This window comes from Giraffa tippelskirchi, chromosome 2 (assembly GCF_054371585.1).
Source record: "Giraffa tippelskirchi isolate mGirTip1 chromosome 2, T2T-mGirTip1v1.2.pri, whole genome shotgun sequence".
Taxonomy (NCBI): Eukaryota; Metazoa; Chordata; class Mammalia; order Artiodactyla; family Giraffidae; genus Giraffa; species Giraffa tippelskirchi.
This window is the reverse complement of record NC_137276.1, coordinates 142,842,063-142,861,268: the sequence shown is the minus strand read 5'-3', so window position 1 is coordinate 142,861,268 and position 19,206 is coordinate 142,842,063. Positions and strand designations below refer to the sequence as shown.

Genomic DNA, 19,206 nt, shown 5'->3' with positions numbered 1-19,206 from the left:
TTACTAGATCATCTGTTATAAATGAGGGGAACAGAAGAAAAAAAAAAGATAAAGAATAAACTGCCTCTGCAAATTTGTATTAGTGAGACCATGAATAATTAGACTAACAATCATTTGTATAGTGGTGAAGTTGGCATTAAGTCTACTGTAATAACCCTTTTAAGATCTCAAAAGTATCATTAAACTTTCCAGCTATTCAAATTTGTTGTAAAAATACACATTTACAAAGCCAAGTGTATTAGTTATTTTATGATATGCAACAAATTAATTCCAAACTTCATGGCTTCAAACAATGATATTTATTATCTCTTTGGCACTGCTTAGCTGGATCTTTTGATTCAGAGTCTTATCAGGACTGCCTTCAAGGTATGGAGTAGGGCTGCAGTCATCTTAAGACCAAGTAAGTCAGGAGAGCTGGTCGGGGTGGGGAGGGGAATAAGGATAAGACAGAAGTAACTTTCTTTTATAACCTCATCACATTAGCCATATTCTCTTCACTAGAAGATATTCACTAGGGACTGTGCTCACACACAGGGTCATGCTGTGTTTTGCTGAGTCACTCAGTTGTGTCCGACTCTTTGCGACGCTATGGACTGTAGCCCACCAGGTTCCCCTGTCCATGGGGATTTTCCAGGCAAGAACGCTGGAGTGGGTTGCCCTCCTCCAGGGGATCTTCCCAACCCAGGGATCAAACCCCAGTCCCCCACATTGTAGGCAGATTCTTTATTGTCTGAGCCACCAGGAAATCCAGGGAGAGGGCATTATAAAAAAGCGTGATTATGAGGACACGGGATCACTGCCTGTCATTGTAGAAAAAGTGTACCACATTACCCAGATGGAGTTAAAATAATGTCTTAAAGTGTTTCTGCTTTCCGCTTGGTTTTTCCGATTGTCTTGTGTCGATCTAAGAGTTGGACCATAAAGAAGGCTGAGGGCCAAAGAACTGATGTCTTCAAATTTTGGTGCTGGGGAATACTTGAGAGTCCCTTGGACTGCAAGGAGATCAAACCAGTCAATCCTAAAGGAAACCAGCCCTGAATATTCATTGGAAGGACTGATACTAAAGCTGAAGCTCCACTACTTTGGCCACCTGATGTGAAGAGCTGACTCATTGGAAAACATTTTGATGCTGGGAAAGATTGAAGGCAAAAGGAGAAGGGGGGCAGCAGAGGATGAGATGGTTAGATAGCATCACTGGATTCAAGGGACATGAATTTGAGTAAACTCCAGGAGATAGTAAAGGAAAAGAAAACCTGGAGTGCTGCAGTCCATGATGGGGTCCCAAAGAGTTGGACACAACTTAGTGACCAAACAACAACACAGCTAGTAAGTAACTGCATCAAGATTCAGACTCAAACTATGAATCTGGCACCACAGTTCATGTTCTTCATTACATACACTGTATGTGAAGGGCTTCCCAGGTGGCGCTAGTGGTAAAACCCACCTGTCAATGCAAGGTATGTAAGAGATGGGGGTTTGATCCCTGGGTCAGGCAGATCCTCTGGAGGAGGGCATGGCAACCCACTCCAATATTCTTGCTTGGAGAATCCCATGGACAGAGGAGCCTGTCAGGCTACAGCCCATAGGGTCGCAAAGAGACAGACACAACTGAAGCGACCTAGCACGCACAGTATGCACACACGTTTGTTAAATTAGGATGGTGGATTAATACTCAGAATTACTTTCCTTTTCTTCTTTCTAATCTTCCATGTCTCAAGTTCCTGTTCATCAACTAATTTATCCAAAATATTTTACACCTACTAAATTCCAGCACTATATTAAGAATAAAGTATTGTCTTAATGCAGCTTCCAAATATCTTTTTCTTAGACTCTTTCCTTGTATGTTTCTTCTTTATCCCTAAAATATCCAGTTATTGGTACTTTATATTTACTATTCCCTTTCCTCCCTTTTTATTAATAAAGATTTCAAACTATAAGAAAGTTGAAAGACTAATAACTACTTATAAGCCCTTTTATTAAATTATCTATTAATATTTTTACCACATCTTCTGTCTTCATCTCTTTCTTCCTCTCTGTCTCCTTCTTTCTCTCCCTGTCTCTTTCTCACATACACACACATGTGTGCTTGTGCACACACAAATCATCATTTTTATATGCTATTTGATAATAAATTTTAGTACTTTTAAAATATGAAACCTCACAAGAACTTAATTTTATTTATTTTCCCATCCTTTGTGCAATTGTTGTCATATATTTTACACTTACATATGGAATAAAACCCACAGTACATTATTGTTTTAAACAGACAGACATTTTTAAAAGAAATTTTTAAAAAGTTGATTGTCTCTTCTATTCTCCCTCCCACCAATGTATCATTTTCCAGAGACCTCTGTTCTTTCCTGTAGGTCAAAGTTTCCATTGGTGTCATTTACTTTAGCACCATAACATTTTTTTTTTTCTTTTTAGCATTTCTTATAGTATAAGTCTGCCAATGAGGAATTCTATGAGTTTTCATTCATCCAAAAACACATTTATTTAATCCTTTATTTCCGGAGATGTTTTCATTGGATTTAAAATCCAGGGTTCAACTTTTCCTTCCTTTCAACATGTTTGAAATGCCATTCCAACCTCATTCATACCTGGCTATGGTTCATTATCTTTTTTTATTTTCATGTATGTAATGATATTTTATCTCCTTTGGCTGGTTTCAGGGTTTTCTCTTTAGCACTGAATTTTAGCAATTTGACTAGGATCTATCTGAATGAGGTTCTCTTTCTATTTACTGTCTAATATTGACTGAAATTCTTTAATCCATAACTTGATATTTTAAAATAAATTTGGTAAGCATTCAACTATTATTTATTCAAAAAATTTTCTGCTCCATTTTTTCTCTCTACTCTTTTTGGGACTCATATCACAGGTAACATAGATTACTTGACATTGTCTCTCAAAACATTGAGATTCTTCACTTTTTTTTCAAGTTTGCCCTGTTTTCGTTCGATCAAGTACTTTCTATTGGTCCATCCTCAAGTTTAGTAATCTTTTCTTTTGCATTCTACAATTTCATTTTAAGCCCATCCTTGACTTTTAAAATTTAAGATATTCTAATTGTTAGCTCTAAAATTTTCATTTGGTGCACTTTTATGGTTTCTGCTTCTCTGCTGACATTTCTCCACATATTTATTTATTTATTCCTTTCTTTTAAATCACTGAATATATTTATAATAATGGCTTTAAACTCCTTTTCTACTAGTTTCAAAACATGAATCACTCAAGGTCTGTTTCTGTTAACTGTCATTTTGTTAATTATGAGTCATACTTTTCTGATTCTTCACGTGTCTAACATATTTTAAATATTTTCTACTAAACATTAGAGATGATGTTGCTGGGAGTTTAAATTATATTTGTCAACAAAAAAATTTTTGAACTTAGCTCTCTTTGATTCACAGAATTTATGTTTATGTATATAAATACATATATATAGTAATATATATTTTAATTCATTTTATTTTTTATTCCCCTCTTTTTTTCTTGATCTGGATAGACAATGTCTTGTTTAGTTTATTAATGTGTCAAAATGTCAACATGGGATGTGTCTACTATCTCTTCCTTTTTTCTGGTTTATACTTAATTAACTTCAGTCTCTTTCTTCATTATTTACTTCTTTGCAGTGGTTTTATTTTTATTTTTATTTGCTGTGTTTCTGGGTTGAGAAATTAACTCATTTATATTATTCTTTCATATTTATTGATATAAATATTTAAGATTATCATATTTTCTGTTATTTATTTATTTGTATCACACAGATTTGAATATATGGAGTTTTATATTAATTTTTGGAAATTCTGAAATTAGGACTTGTATGTCCCTTTTTCCTCAGGATTTGTTTAATAGATAATTCTGATATTTCCAGGTTGAAAGTCTTTTTAAATTAATATCTAGTTTTGTTATGTATTGATACAAAAATGTTAGTATTATTAAAACTTTATAACATACTAAGATCTTCTTTATAACTTAGTATAATGGTCAACTTTAATGAATGTTCCAAGAGTACCTGAGAAAAATGTATATTCTCTATTTTCATGATGTACATTTCAATATACATTTATGGTATCTACCTTAGCTAATTATGTTGTTTAGTTCTTCTGCATCTACAGTAAATCCCCTACATACAAATTTTCAAGTTGCAAACTTTCAAAGATGCAAACGTGCAGTCCATCAATGTCAGGCATGAGTGAAACTGCAACTTGCCCTCTGTCTCCTATTGCTGATGATCCTTCAACTCTACCATCTCCTACCTCCTCTCCCTCCTCCAGTCAATAACTCTTCTTGTCTGTTCACCTGATGCCAGTACCTCTATGCCAGCTGTTGTACTGTACTACTGTACCTTTCATGATACTATACCATAAGATTAAAGATATTTTCTTCATTTTTTGTGCTTGTTTTTTAATGTATTATTTGTGTGAAAACTATTATAAACCTATTATAGTACAGTAATTATAAACTCATTACACAGCTGATTGTGTTAATTGGGTACCAGGCTAACTTTGTTGGACTTATGAACAAATTGGACTATGAACACGCTCTCAAAATAGAACTCTTTCATATGTAGGGAACTTAACTGTATTTAATTTTGTCGTATCTTAGAGTGAAATTGATATACAGCTCAACTTTGAACAACAGGAGGGTTAGGGGCGCCAACCCTTTGCACAGTTGAAAATCTACTCTCTGTCGCCCTGGTTCCAAGGTATCTGAGTTTCTTCTATACTCATGGTTCCTTTGCATTCACAGACTCGACCAAGTATGGATTGTGTAGCACTCTAGTATTTACTATTGAAGAAAATCTAGCATACAAGTGGACTCGTGCATTTCAAAACCATGCTGTTCAATACAGCTGTATTGAAATTTTATTTTGCTATGCTATTTTAAAACTACAATGCTATATATCAAAAAGAAAGATCTATGCCTTTCAGAAGAATTTGCATGCTCATATGTTGAGAAATTTTATGGTGTGATCAACCTTATCTATCTCTTTAACTCACTGTGGGACATTTCCCTGAAATTCATACTTTAATATTATACTCCCTTGCCATATTTTTTCTTTTCTTTTTTTTTTCTTTTTTTTATTTTTTATTTTTTTATTTTTATTTTTATTTTTTTTATAAATTTATTTATTTTAGTTGGGGGCTAATTACTTTACAATATTGTAATAGTTTTTGCCATACATTGACAAGAATCAGCCATGGGTTTACATGTGTTCCCCTTCCCGGACCCCCCACCCACCTCCCTCCCCCTCTCATCCTTCTGGATCATCCCATTGCCCCGGCCCTGAGCCCTTGTCACATGCATCGAACATGGAATGGTGCTCTGTTTCACATATGACAATACACATGTCTCAATGCCATTCTCCCAGAACGTCCCACCCTCACCTTCTCCCTCAGAGTCCATAAAATTGTTCCATGCATCTGTGTCTCTTATTCTGTCTCGCATATAGGGTTATCGTTACCATCTTTCAGATTCCATATATATGCATTAGTATACTGTATTGTTGTTTTTCTTTCTGGCTTACTTCACTCTGTATAATGGGCTCCAGTTTCATCCATCTCAGTAGAACCGGTTCAAATGTATTTTTTTTAATGGCTGAGTCAGGCCATCTTATTGGTATGTTTTTTTATTCTTGCCCCTTGGATCAACTTTACTGTCCAGCAAACTCCCATTCGTCTATCTAAGTTGTTTCTTATTCCTCCACTTTCTCGTTTCAGTAAAGTCTTCCCAATGCACTTAGGAAGATAATTAGTCTCTCCCCTGAAGATTGCTAAAAGCATGATGCATAGTTTTATTTAAGTATTTATTATTATGGAATGATGTGATGATTTTATTTCTTCTATCCTTTTATTGTCTCCTTTACTTGGCAGTAAACACTTTGAGTGCAAGGAACTTGCTGTTTTTATTTTTATACCTAGACTCTTATACCATGTGTGGCACATAGTAGATCCTCAATAAATACTTGATGCATAGTAACCAAATTAACTCCCATAGCCATAAATGCTTTCTGAATGCCATACCTTATCTTATTTATTTCTCACAGTCACCTTGATTTCTTAGATATAGCAAGATACCCTTTTGACAATGATTCTACTTGGTATATGTATACTTGTACTTTCCACTATATACCATGTTTGCTTGCAATTATTTTCCTATATATCTAATTCTCTACTAGATTATAGGCTCTTTTCTGAGGGGAAACTTACTACAGCTTGATAGAGAGAAATTACTAAGAAACTGTTTGTTGGATGAGAGAATAAATGAATATACAAATGAGATAGGTACCACTGTCAAGAAAAGACTCTAGATGCTATTATTAGTATTTAATATAATGTAATACTTAGATGCAAACATAATAAATGCAATACTTATTATACATAATTATAATACTAAATCAGTGTTAAATTAGTAACCAAAGTATTTTGCATATACAAATTTTAATAGAAAATGCAGTTCTAAAGTAATAAATAACATATCAATAAATGACTATGTTTCTTTATCACAAAGACAATGATTTCAATAGTATTTATATTTTGGAGGAAAAAATCTAGATAGAAAAATATCTATCTCCTCTGAACAATGAGACTATATTAATGAATGAAGCATAGAAGTTCTAGTTCTAAAGGACTGTGATATAACATTCCCATTCATCCAATTATTGCTGTCCTCTCAAGGAATACTTTCAAATCATTGAATTATGCTGTCTTCTTAGTTGATATTTAATCAGTTAGAATTTTTGGACAAAAATTTTTTTAAATATTGGGATTACTATATTTGAATGATAGCAAGAGATACTCAAACTCCACCTGGCCCAAGGAAGCCATTTATAAAGTTTTGATAAAGAAAATAAATCAATTTTTATAAAATCAGAATGCCACCTATTGCAAATCAAACTATAGATAGCTTTTCTACCTTAAATTTTAGTCTAATACTTTATCCCTTGATAATTACAAAACAAGTTTTTGAAAAAAACTATCTGTAATTTCCCATTGTCCTTCATTCCTGAATTTCAAAGCTTTCTAAAAAGTCATTTTTATTTTTCTAAAACTTTTAAATCATTCAACTTAAATCAATGGATTTGAGTCAAGTTGAAATGCCTAATAATAGTCTTAATATTATGACATACCTTACCGACTCTTTATCCTTCTGAAGAAAAAGGTTTCTTATCCCTCCCCCCCTCATATACACATACATAAAACCTCATGAATAAATTAAATAAACACATTGAGTCAGTCTTATGGAATATCTAGACTTCTAATTATTTCCAAGTAAAATTCAGAGAATTGACTTAAGTCAACAGATGGTTTGGGGCTTGTTTAAAGAAGAAATTATTTCACTCCATATGTAAGCTTGTGAGACATGCAATCAACTGCTGCACTTTTGCACATAATTTCTAGAATTTCATTTTAAGAAAATGCATCCAGAGAATATTCAGTAGAGAACCAGTAACTTTAGAGTTTCTTTCCCTTTTACAGTAGTCAGGACCTCATTAGCTTGTCTTATTGGTCCTTAATAAATTGGCTTGAAGCTGCTGCTATTTTGATATTTTTAATCTCAAATCCATTTAATTAATTCTGCTGATTATTTGAAACATTTTAATTAGCTATATTTGTACTTGTGGACTACTGAAGCTAAAAACAACAATGTATATCCTTTTAAGAATAAAAGTAATTACTTATGCAAAGTTCTTCTGAGACAATTTCATAGGGGTTGACAATAATTCTTTGAGTGGCAACTAGGAAAGCTGATATGCTTTATTCCTCCGGTTCTACTCTTCTTTATGGCTGAACCATCTATAGTGCATTTACCAATTCTACTGGCTTTCCTCTGAGTGTAATGACTTTCCTTGTACTCTGTTAAAAATATATCCCCACAAATCAAGAAGAAGCAGATTCAGACTAAGTGGCTGAGAAGATTTACATTCTATTGCTAACCCAGTTATTACTCTGCTGAAAACCCCATAGCATCAATATAATGAATCCCTCAACTTCTGCAGCAAGCACAATTTTTCTTCCCAACCTCATTGGCTCCTAACTTTCTGCTTGACCTTTTACAATCTGTGTGCGGCAGAACTTCATTACAACCTTTTAATGATGCACAAATGGCACACAACACCAAGGGCACAGAAGATCCCAAGTGAAAACTTTTCAAACACCACTAGAATAGATATTGAGACCTCATTTAAGAGGCAGAATAACCTTATGGAGAAATCATACCTTAGGATTTAGTGTGTTCCCCAAGAGCTGGTAATGCAAAATATTGACAATGTGGTAAGTTGAATAACTAACTCTCAACAAACCTTTTTTTAAGAGGAAAAGAAACTGACTTATCAAGCTATAAATGGCTAAGAGATCCTAAACAGTTCTTTTGGTGTCTTATCTCAGTGCTAGGAGGATAATAGCTTTAGAATTCCAACCCAGACAGGTTTCATTATATAATTCACAACATTGATGTAAGCTCAAGAAGCCATCACTCTTGTATATATATTTTTTCTTATCAGCTCAAGCCAGCAAAAAGCACCTCAAAATCCCATTGTAAAGTAAGTTAAGAATGTGAAAAGCACAAAATTACAGCATGGCTCTTCTCATGATTGATTGACTGAAAGTGGAGGAATCTTGAAGGTGTAGGAGTAAGCAAGTTGAATTGTAGGGCAGGATGGGATGTGGCAAGAAAGAGGAAGGGAGAATTTGATTCTGATCAGCAATCTCCTTCAAGAAAAATGAACATTTGCTTGGGGAACGAGAGTAAAGGGAAAGAGCCTCAAGGAAATGTTTATTTCTATTTGCTTTAAATCTTACTGCTCAAGGAGACTAGAGGAGAACACATGTTCTGATTCTCCTTTTTGTACTTTTGAATCAGCTCCAGGGTTTGTTTCCCATTTTCTCTTTTCCTGCCCTTCCTCTTTTTTCCTCTTTCTCTATTTTCGCATCAGCTCAAAAAGTCCAAGTTATACATGATCGAAGTTATGTGATCTGCTAACATATGAGATGGAATGGCTTGTTCAGGTTTAGCTGAAAAAGGGAAAACATTCCAATTCACTGCTCCCCCTACCCTAGTCTCCCAACTCAAATTTTTATTATAGAGTATATACTGAGTACCATGTGGAAAGAGAAATGAAAAATAAAAATGACTCTGAATTGAAGGCCTCTAGTCCAACATTGGTGGTACCATGATGACTACTCTCTATGTCCTTAGGAGAGCTAAGTAATTTTTCCTCCAACTCACATACTCACCAGCAGTTTTAAAGAGGACAAAGATGAGAATTCAGAAGTCACAGAAATCAGTTCTAAATCCATGAGGGCTTTGAGCCCTTAGACGCAGTGTGTACAAGAATGTGAGTTATACTGTCATATACACCCAGGTTCAAATCTCCAGCTTAGATGCTTTATAGCCATGCAAACTCAGCACAATTACTTAACTCCTCTGTGCCTCAGTTTCTTCCCGTCAGTTAGGAATAACAACTAACTTGGGCAGTTATTGGAAGAATTAGGAATAATAATCCATGTAGAGTTTACTGCACAGAGCTTGCCACTTCATGGATTCTCATGAAACAACTTGGGGTCATCGTAAGTCACAAGGCATATGACTTGATTCAAACATTGCCAGAAGTCATAAGTTTTCGGTTTCACCAACTGTAGTCTCAAGATTGCAGCATGGCTATTAGCTTAAAGAAAAAATATGGTTTTCCCAAGGTTTTTGCAGAAAATTCTATCTGATTTGATATAGCATACTATTTAATAGGAAGTAACATTGGGAATGTCTTCCCAGGAGCTTCAGTGGTAAAGAATCTACCTCCCAAGCAGGAGATGCAGGTTTGACCCCTAGGTAGGAATGATCTCCCGGAGAAGGAAATGGTAACCTACTCCAGTATGCTTGTCTGGAAATCCCATGGACAGAGAAGCCTGGCAGGCTACAGTCCATGAGGTCACAGAGTCTGACATAACATAGTGACTACACAACAAAAACACAACTGGGAGTAGAGGCTGATGCATATTATAATCTATTCATAAGTTTGATTACTAAACTTCCCCCACACTCCCCTAGAACACCTTCATATACAGCAGTTTTGCTGTTAAGCCATCCTGTCCCATTGGCACTGAAAATCCTCTTATGTGGAATTCCAACATAGTATCTCTTCTATGCAAAGTTGTCTTTGAGGCCATGATAACCCATGGCTTTATTTCATGGTCTAAGTCAATACTGGGCACAAAGAGATCTCTTTACTAGATTAACTAGCAAGGCTACCCAGGAAGGAATACTAGATTGCACCATTTACCCTGTCAGGCTCTCTGCCATAGGCCTCAGGGCCCAAGCAGTATGATAGCTGACAGCTTTGGTAGTGAGCACAGATGGAGAATAATTGAGGTGTCCCAGTTAGCACCAGGAACATTGTGGAAGCTCAGAAAAGTACTAAACAGCAACAGGAAACTGCTCATATTCTCTCTACATACAGCTGTTATACACATTTGTGAATATATTTGTAGATCAGATTACTCACATTTCATCCTAAGCCTACAGGGTTGAATGTGAAAGACCTGGCATTTGCTTTAAGAGTTCTCAATATCTTGCCCAAGGATATGCTGAACCTTTGGTACCAGAAATTATCTATAGACAAGGAAGTATAGACAAATTCAGTGCTTTAGATATTCCTGCATAGAAATTTGCTGCTTAAAATTCTTCAAAAAATGGCATAGATTACTGTAAGGAATACATTTTTCCCACAATAATCGTGCAATACACATATCTATTTCCAAACTATCCTCATACCTTCTGGCAGAAGTAGGTCAGTTAAAATTAATGATGGGAGAATAATATTTTATTAATGTTTAAAATATATATGTGCAAGTTGACTTGCTATATAGTCAAGTAGTTTTTGATTAGTATTCATCTACTTACTTAGGAATTCTTCAACAAATATGTGTGAGTATTTACCTATCGTGTTTCAGGCAATTTCATGGGCTCTGGGAAATGGCATGAAAGAAGCAAGATGAAATACATAAATCTCTTTATTAGTGCTATAACATAGCACTCCTAATGCTCTTTTCCAAATTCTGTAAAAGTGAGATTCATCTGCAGTGGAATGAGAATGATGTCCAATTCATGTGCTTTTATCTAATGTAACTGAAACAGGTACTTTTCAGTATAAATGCTTTACCTTGCCATAAAATTTCATTACAGAATGTGTCAAAATGACGTACAAGCAAATGGAGTTAAAGAAGTGAAGTTTTCATAATTCTAAAAAGTCAACTGTGAAAATAAAAACTGCCTCTCTGCCTAATTCCCCTTGCACATCCTGCTTTTACATGAATAACGATATAAAAGATTCTGAGCTAATTCACCTGACAAAGGAGGCATAAAAAATACTGGTAAATATATTCTTACCTGCCTTGTTACCATTTGCCATCTGTATTGTTACTGCATTCTACAGTCACTTCACTACAGATGCAAAGAAATCTTAGCTACAACTCTCTTCCCTCAAAATCACAGTCAGTGTCATGGTATTGGATTAGTAATGGTTACGAGAATGTAGCTTCCTCTCACCAGAACAGTGTCGGACCAAGTTCAAAAGTCAAAAGTTCAGAAGAGTTACTGAAAAGTGAGAAATGGCTACTTGCTAGAACCCTGTGCCTTCTTTGAGGACATGGACGCTTTGTTGAATCCTGTAGCTTATGCTTCATCCACAGATAAGCCAAAGGAGATTCTGTCTCTCCCTAGACTGACGAGAATTGGCATCAGTGCTAAATAACAGGTCAATTTGGTGGAGGAGGAAGAAGCTGCAGAGGAGTCTGATGGTGATGAAATGGGCGTTGAGTTTATCTGGAAGCCTGAGCTTCATAGTGGCCCTGTCATATTTCAAAACCTGAGTGGTGTGCACTGGGGCTACAAGGAAACCAAGACTTTCCTAGACATCCTCCATGAGGCTCTGTTTTACGAAGCTCTGTAAACCTATCATCAGAAGAGCCAGTTGTATGGGGCCATGGCTGAGCAGCTGCAAGAGTGTGGCTTCCTCCGAACTCCGGAACAGTGCTGGACCAAGTTCAAAAGCCGTCAGAAGAGTTACGGTAAAGTGAAAAACGGTCATGTGCTAGAGTCCTGTGCATTCTACAAGGAGATGGATGCCCTGATTAACTCTAGGGCATCTGCTGCTCCCACTAGTTCCCCAGAAGCCCCATCACGCTCAGTTCAAGAAAGAGACGACATGGAAATTGAACCCCAGGAACCTACAGGCTGGGAACCTGAAAAGCACTCCTAGGAGGCGCTTGTTGAAGATTCTGGCAGCGAGAGAATGAGTGAGGAGGAAATCATGCAAGAACCAGAATTCCAGGGACCTTCAGGTTTACTGCAAAGCCAGAGTGATTTTGAAATTGAAAGTAGTATCAAGGAGGATGCAACACAGGTGATCTGTAAGGACATGGAGAAGCATAGGGCATTCACAGAAAAGTCTAAAAGGGTTGTTTCCCAGAATGTTGATCCAGGTAAATATTGTAAAAGGGATTGCATCTCAGGAAGACAGTGGGAAAACCTTCATGGAATTGGACAGGGAAAACTGATGCCTCAGCCTTGAGATTTGGGGAAAGCCTTAGTGCATCAGAGGCCTCTTGTGGGGAAGAGGCCCTTCCGGCTCCTCAGATATGGAGAAAGATTTGGAAGGAGTGCGCGTCTCATGTGCTACATGACCCACCAGAAAGAAAACCCTTAGTGTCTGTGGGAAGTGCTTCGGCAGAAGCAGGAGTCTAGTCCGACCCCAAAGAATCCACACAGGAGAAAAACCTTTTAAATGTCTCGACTGGGGGAAAAGCTTTAACAACTCCTCCAACTTTGGTACCCACCAGAGAATTCACACAGGAGAGAAGCCTTACAGAGAGTGCAGAGTGTGGGAAATGCTTCAGCCAGGGCTTGAGTCTGGTTATACACCAGAGAACCCACACTGGAAAGAAGCCTTACCAGTGTGGAGAGTGCAGGAGGAGCTTCACCAACAGTTCACACTTCAGCGCCCACCAGAGAGTCCACACTGGCAAGAATCCCTACAAGTGTGTGGACTGTGAGAAAAGTTTCAATAACTGTACGAGATTTCATGAGCACCGGCAAGTACACACTGGGGAGAAGCCCTGTGAGTGCATCCAGTGTGGCAGACATTTCAGCAAGAGTTCTGTGCGTATCAAAGATTGGGAGGTTCACGTTAGAGAAAAGCTGCTGCCACCCTGCCAGCATTCTGCTCCCCAGAGAACCCCCTCAAGGGGAAGACTGATGACTTCAGGCAGACATTATGATGATGAGCTCTTCTCTTCCTAACTGTCCACTTGGCCATTTTACCCTGATCTCACTCTTGGAAACAATCTTTTCTTAGCTATAAAGTGTCATTCCCAAGATAAGCTTGAGAATATAAATGAGCTAAAGGCTCAGATCCTGTTCTCACCTCTGCCTCTTACTTGATTAGTCTGTTCCTCTACTTCTAATACTAATCCAATATTAATACTCGCAACCAATACTAATTCAAATATTTCACTCTTTCTTCTATTTTTGACTTCACAAGGACTTCTTTTCATCATCTATGACTATCTCCTTTCTACTGTAAAAGAGGTAAGAGGTTTTAGCAAATTAAAGGAAATAATTTACCACCACCCCCAGAAGATCTAATTTTATAATTATATCCAGGGAATTTAATAACAATAATTCCCCTGACTGAAGGAAAGTTATGACCAACCTAGACAGCATATTGAAAAGCAGAGACATTATTTTGTCAACAAAGGTCCATCTAGTCAAGGTTATGGTTTTTCCAGTGGTCACATATGGATGTGAGGGTTGGACTATAAAGAAAGCTGAGCACCGAAGAATTGATGCTTTTGAACTGTGGTGTTGGACTCTCAAGAGTCCTTTGGACTGCAAGGAGATCCAACTAGTCCATCCTAAAGGAGATCAGTCCTGGGTGTTCACTGGTAGGACTGATGTTGAAGCTGAAACTCCAATAGTTTGGCCACCTGATGCTAAGAGCTGACTCACTGGAAAAGACCCTGATGCTGGGAAGGATTGGGGGCAGGAGGAGAAGGGGACGACAGAGGATGAGATGGTTGGATGACATCACCTACTCAACAGACATGGGTTTGGGTGGACTCCGGGAGTTGGTGATGGACAGGGAGGCCTGGCATGCTGCAGTTCATGGGGTTGCAAAGAGTCGGACTGAGTGACTGAACTGAACTGAAGATGATTCTTCTCTATATTAGAAGGTCATTTTTTTTTTTGATTGAGGCTTGCAACAGATTTAGATGGACAGTTGAAAGGAACAAAAAACAGACCCCCACTTAGCAAGTTAGATGACCAGAAACAACTCTGGAGAATCAACAGATGACAGATGTGGCAACCAGAGTGCCCTCCCACGGACATCCAAACCAAGACCACTGCAGAATCAAGGTTACTTTGAGCCAGAGCTTGCTATAGGTGGTAATAATAATATATAAGGAGGTGTATATATACATATACATACATATATATATAATTATATAACAATAATATATAACAAAAATATTTAAGGATTAGAAAACTACATGGAGTGGCATTCCTCAAATCCAGTTGCCAAGCAACTCAATTTTATGTCCTGTGTCTTGGTTAAAGGTTTTGTGTATATATATATATATATATATATATAAAATTATATGTTCACCTTTCTGCCTGGCCATCGCCAGACTTAGAGCTGGACTCTTAGTATGAGATGTTCAGAGTCCCTAAAAATTAAGATTCATCAGCATCTCACAGGTGCTGGCTTCTTTTTCTGCTAAGCACTGCAGCATTAACACATGTCTAATTACTAGGAAGTTTCCCTTCCCCCCACAAAAACAGTGCCCTGACACATCAATGCCTCTAAATTTTGTTGTGATAAAAAACACGTAAATTATGACTTACTTCTCTTCTCCTCTAATTACAATTTAAGGCCAATTTAAAACCAATTAAGTTCTTGTTATTTTTTCCCCACTCTGCCATTAATAGGCCCTAAATTATAACAATATAAGAAGCTGTGTAACATCAATCTATAGTCACAATACTTTCAGTAGAGTTGTCATGAAATTACAGAAGGATAACAAAACGATTAGATGTAATTAGGCAGGAGGAAAATAGGACTCAACTCAAACTGTCAATCAGCAAATAATTAATCTTAATGTAGAAAAATGAAAAAATATATATACATGGCTTAAAAGTCATATTATAAAAACTGCATCCTCAAGAAAATGAAAGCAAGATGAATTAGAAGTCCTTTATTATTAATTTGATGAAGTTCATGTTTACCATAATAAATGACAAGGTTTCCCAATTTATTAAAATGCCTGAAAGGAGAATGGTTTTCTTAAGTCTAAAATATAGCACTTGAGCTTATTAGCAAATGCCATAGAGAAATTTAATGTTTTATTAAATGGTTTATTACAGAAAAATAGAAACAGAAATGGCCATTTATCTTCGAGGAGTAACCATAAAAATCCCAGTATGTATACTAGTCTTAGAGAACTTCTATGGTGAGAACTTTGAATTCCCCTTTGTATTGAAAATAAACCTGCTCCAATGAAAGATTTATGGTTTACTCATCTTTTAAGAAAATTATAACCTTGAATTAGTAGGAAAAAGCCCAAGTAGACTGTTTAAATAACATAAGAATGATAATTCTGTATTACATATAATTCAATAAAAGGAAAAAAAATATTCTCAGACGGGAAAGATTAAAAAAGATCTTCCAGTCTATCTTTGTTCCCATCCATATGACTTGCTTTCAGAACCTCCAAACCTGAATCTATAAAAGAGAGCAAGAAAAACTATTCTGCTTTTAGTAAGAAAATACATTTGAAAGAGAATGTATCATGAAGAGGGGAAAGAGCAGACATAAGGAACCACCCAATACACTTATTACATCAGTGTAAATTATCTAAATGTATTTCTGGAAAAATAGGCTGTAAGTTATCGTGTTTAAGAGCCTGATTTCTAGGGATAGGTCTTTGCTCAGATTTCCTTGGGCAAATTATTTAACCTCGTTAAGCTTTAAATTCCACATCTTTAAAGAAGGGATAATCATAGAGTCTTTCTCATAGAATGTGAGGGTGTACAGTTTAAGCAACTGCATCACTGGTTTACTTAGAATGATTTCAAACTAATAAAAGTCCAGTAAAAGCAACTGAAAAAAGTACTAAAAATATGATGTCACGACTATATAGTCAGTGTCAAAAGGTGCACTTCTAATTAGTATGGTAATTAGTGAAATTGTGTTTGGAAGCCCACTAGAGGCATAGATTTTTAAAATTAAAACAATGATTTTGCTTCAGTTTGCAAAATTCTTTCAACTTCATCACCATATTTAATCATCATAATGACACTGAAACCTAAGTGGATCAAGGAACTCCAATCCGGTTTTAGAGGAGCAGACTGAGACTCAGGAATAGTGAGAAATTGGCCCCTCACTGCATGATATTAAGTCTTGAAGGCAGGAGACACACCCAAGCTGTGTTTTTTTGGCTTTTAATGTTGATTTCAAGGTACTTTCTTCCACATTCCACTATCCCCCTAAAAATAATATTGCTCTGACAGAATGCAATAACTCTAAAAATTCTTACATGTGTGCTTTGGGAATAGTATAAGAGTAGGCATGGAGTACAAATAACCTCATTCTGTAATGTTTCTCCCTGGATAAAGTATTGATTAGCTAGCTATAAAACATCATTGCCACATCTATTTTGTTAGAAGCATTTTTGATAGAGTATTCTGCTACTTTCACAAAGCAGTTGGTACTGTAATGTAATAATATTTGGTGATTAAGCCAAATTGGGAATCTTCTAGAAGTCTATTGGTTGTGAATTTTGTTGTCAGATTTGCAGTACTGAAAATCTCACAGATATCAGTCATTAGTGTCAGTGACAAAAATGCTTAAACTGTACACCTTCTACTGCTACTAAGTCGCTTCAGTCGTGTCCGACTCTTGTGCGATCCCATAGACGGCAGCCCACCAGGCTCCACCATCCCTGGGATTCTCCAGGCAAGAATACTGGAGTGGGTTGCCATTTCCTTCTCCAATGCATGAAAGTGAAAAGTGAAAGTGAAGTCGCTCAGTCGTGTCCAACTCTTCGCGACCCTATGGACTGAAGCCTACCAGGCTCCTCCGTCCATGGGATTTTCCAGGCAAGAGTACTGGAGTGGGTTGCCATTGCCTTCTCCACTAGAAGCACCTAATTATCTCACCATTCTCTTATTAATGACTAGTAACGTGAGAGTTTAAATAAATGCTATAGTAAAATATTAGCCTCAAGGTTCACCACCATATAAATTTGGTTGGTTCCATTTGATTTTTATTACCATATTAAAAAATATCTGTATAACACCTTACTTAATGCATTAAATTATATGCTATAATAAGAAATATGGCTATTCACTAAAATGTATTCAAGTTAAAAAGTGAACATGTTCCAGTGAACTTTGCATCATGGGTTCTTTAGTATTGATATTTATTACAAATTATGTATTCTCAAGCATGAAAAGTGGAAGATAGTCACTCAGTTATGTTTGACTCTTTTGTAACCCCATGGACTGTTAGCCTGCCAGACTCCTCTGTCCATGGGATTTCCCAAGCAGGGATACTGAAGTGGGAAGGAATACCATTCCCTTCTCCAGGGGATCTTCCCAGCCCAGGATCGAACCCAGGTCTCTTGCATTGCAGGCACATTTTTTTACTGTCTGAACCACCAAGGAAGTCCATTCTCAAGTATGAACCTGCTAAGTTGCTTAGTTGTGTCTGACTCTCTGCAACCCCATAGGCTGTAGCCTGCCTGTAACTCTGTCCATTGGATTTTCCAGGCAAAGATACTGGAGTGGGTGGCCATTTCCTTCTACAGAGGATCTTCCCAACGCAGGGACTGAACCCGCATCTCTTACATCTCCTGAATTGCAGGCGGGTTCTTTATTACTAGCGCCATCTGGGAAGTCCTATTCTCTAGTATATTCCTTGCTTAATTTTAAAAAAAATCATCAATTTTCTTGTTAACTCTGAGGTCTCCAAAGAAAATAATTTATATACTTATGAAGGAAAAAGAAAAGTAGAACATGCTATCAAAAGAGGCCAGAATTGTCTCAGAATCTCTCTTACACATCGATTACAGCCCCATGCACCACTGAGTATTTTTTTCCTATACATGCGTTCTCTTTGCCCCAGATTGTAATGACACTTCATTTTACATCTCCAACCCAGCACATTCATAAAGTGGTTCATAGGGAAAAGAGTCCAGTGAGATCTTATTATGAGTGTGAGGCTGCAAGTAAAAAAAGAAATTAACATCTTGCTGAAGATTTGCTTGGAGTTTGTGAGCCTTGAGTTAAGTGTTAAAACAGTTTATGCTATATGAATAACTAAATTTCTCCACAGAGGAGAAGAGGGTCTTTATTGGCGCCGGGAAGGCAGAGAATCCATGTCTAGAGCTATTACTGTCAAGCACATAAATCTACATCTCTTTTCAGTAGTACTGCCCTGCATCTTTATCCAGACAAACAGAAAGTTAGAGTAAAAGCATATGAGGGAAGCTGCTGTATAGCACAGAGACCTCAACTTGGTGCTCTGGTGCTCTGTGATGGCCTAAAGGGGTAGGATGGAGGTGGGGTGGGTAGGATATCCAGCAGGGAGGGGAATGTATGTATACATAGAGCTGATTCACTTCATTGTAAAACAAAAACTAACACAATAATGTAAAGCAGTTACACCTCAATTAAAGAAAAAAAAATATACAGAGTTCACCTGTCTGCCAGAGATATACTTTTGACTTCTGAGTAGGTGGGATCAATATTTTAATGGCACAAAAAGCATAATTCCACATTCTTTTTTGAGCTTCTCACACAGGCTAATGGCACTTACTCTCAAGCAACACTCCTTCTATTAGTCTGATCCCATTAGTTCTCCCCATAGCCCTGGGTACTATAATTACCTTCTTTTAGATTTTGTGACATGCCATGGTTTATAAGCTATTCTGTCCCACTCACATCCTCCAATCCCTGAAGCATCTTCCAGGCATCCATGTAGAGTTGATTGCCACATATAAGGGTAAGAGAAAGTCAGAGCCATTCCAAATTGATTATAAGAAATCTGCCTTGCAGCCAGTTAGTTCTACTACAGCAAAAGCCAATTCACACAAAGCAAAAGGGAGCTCTCCTTGGTCTACGTGGTGGCTGACCAGCTAACAAAGG

At 36.9% G+C, this 19,206-nt stretch overlaps 1 protein-coding gene and 1 pseudogene across 3 annotated transcripts in view; one reads left to right on the top strand and one right to left on the bottom strand.

Moving 5' to 3' along the window:
* NLGN1 (neuroligin 1) overlaps nucleotides 1–19,206 on the bottom strand; it is a 911,840-nt gene that overhangs the window by 229,475 nt on the left and 663,159 nt on the right. The window lies entirely within an intron of this gene.
* LOC145538344 (zinc finger protein with KRAB and SCAN domains 2 pseudogene) lies at nucleotides 11,523–13,277 on the top strand (annotated as a pseudogene).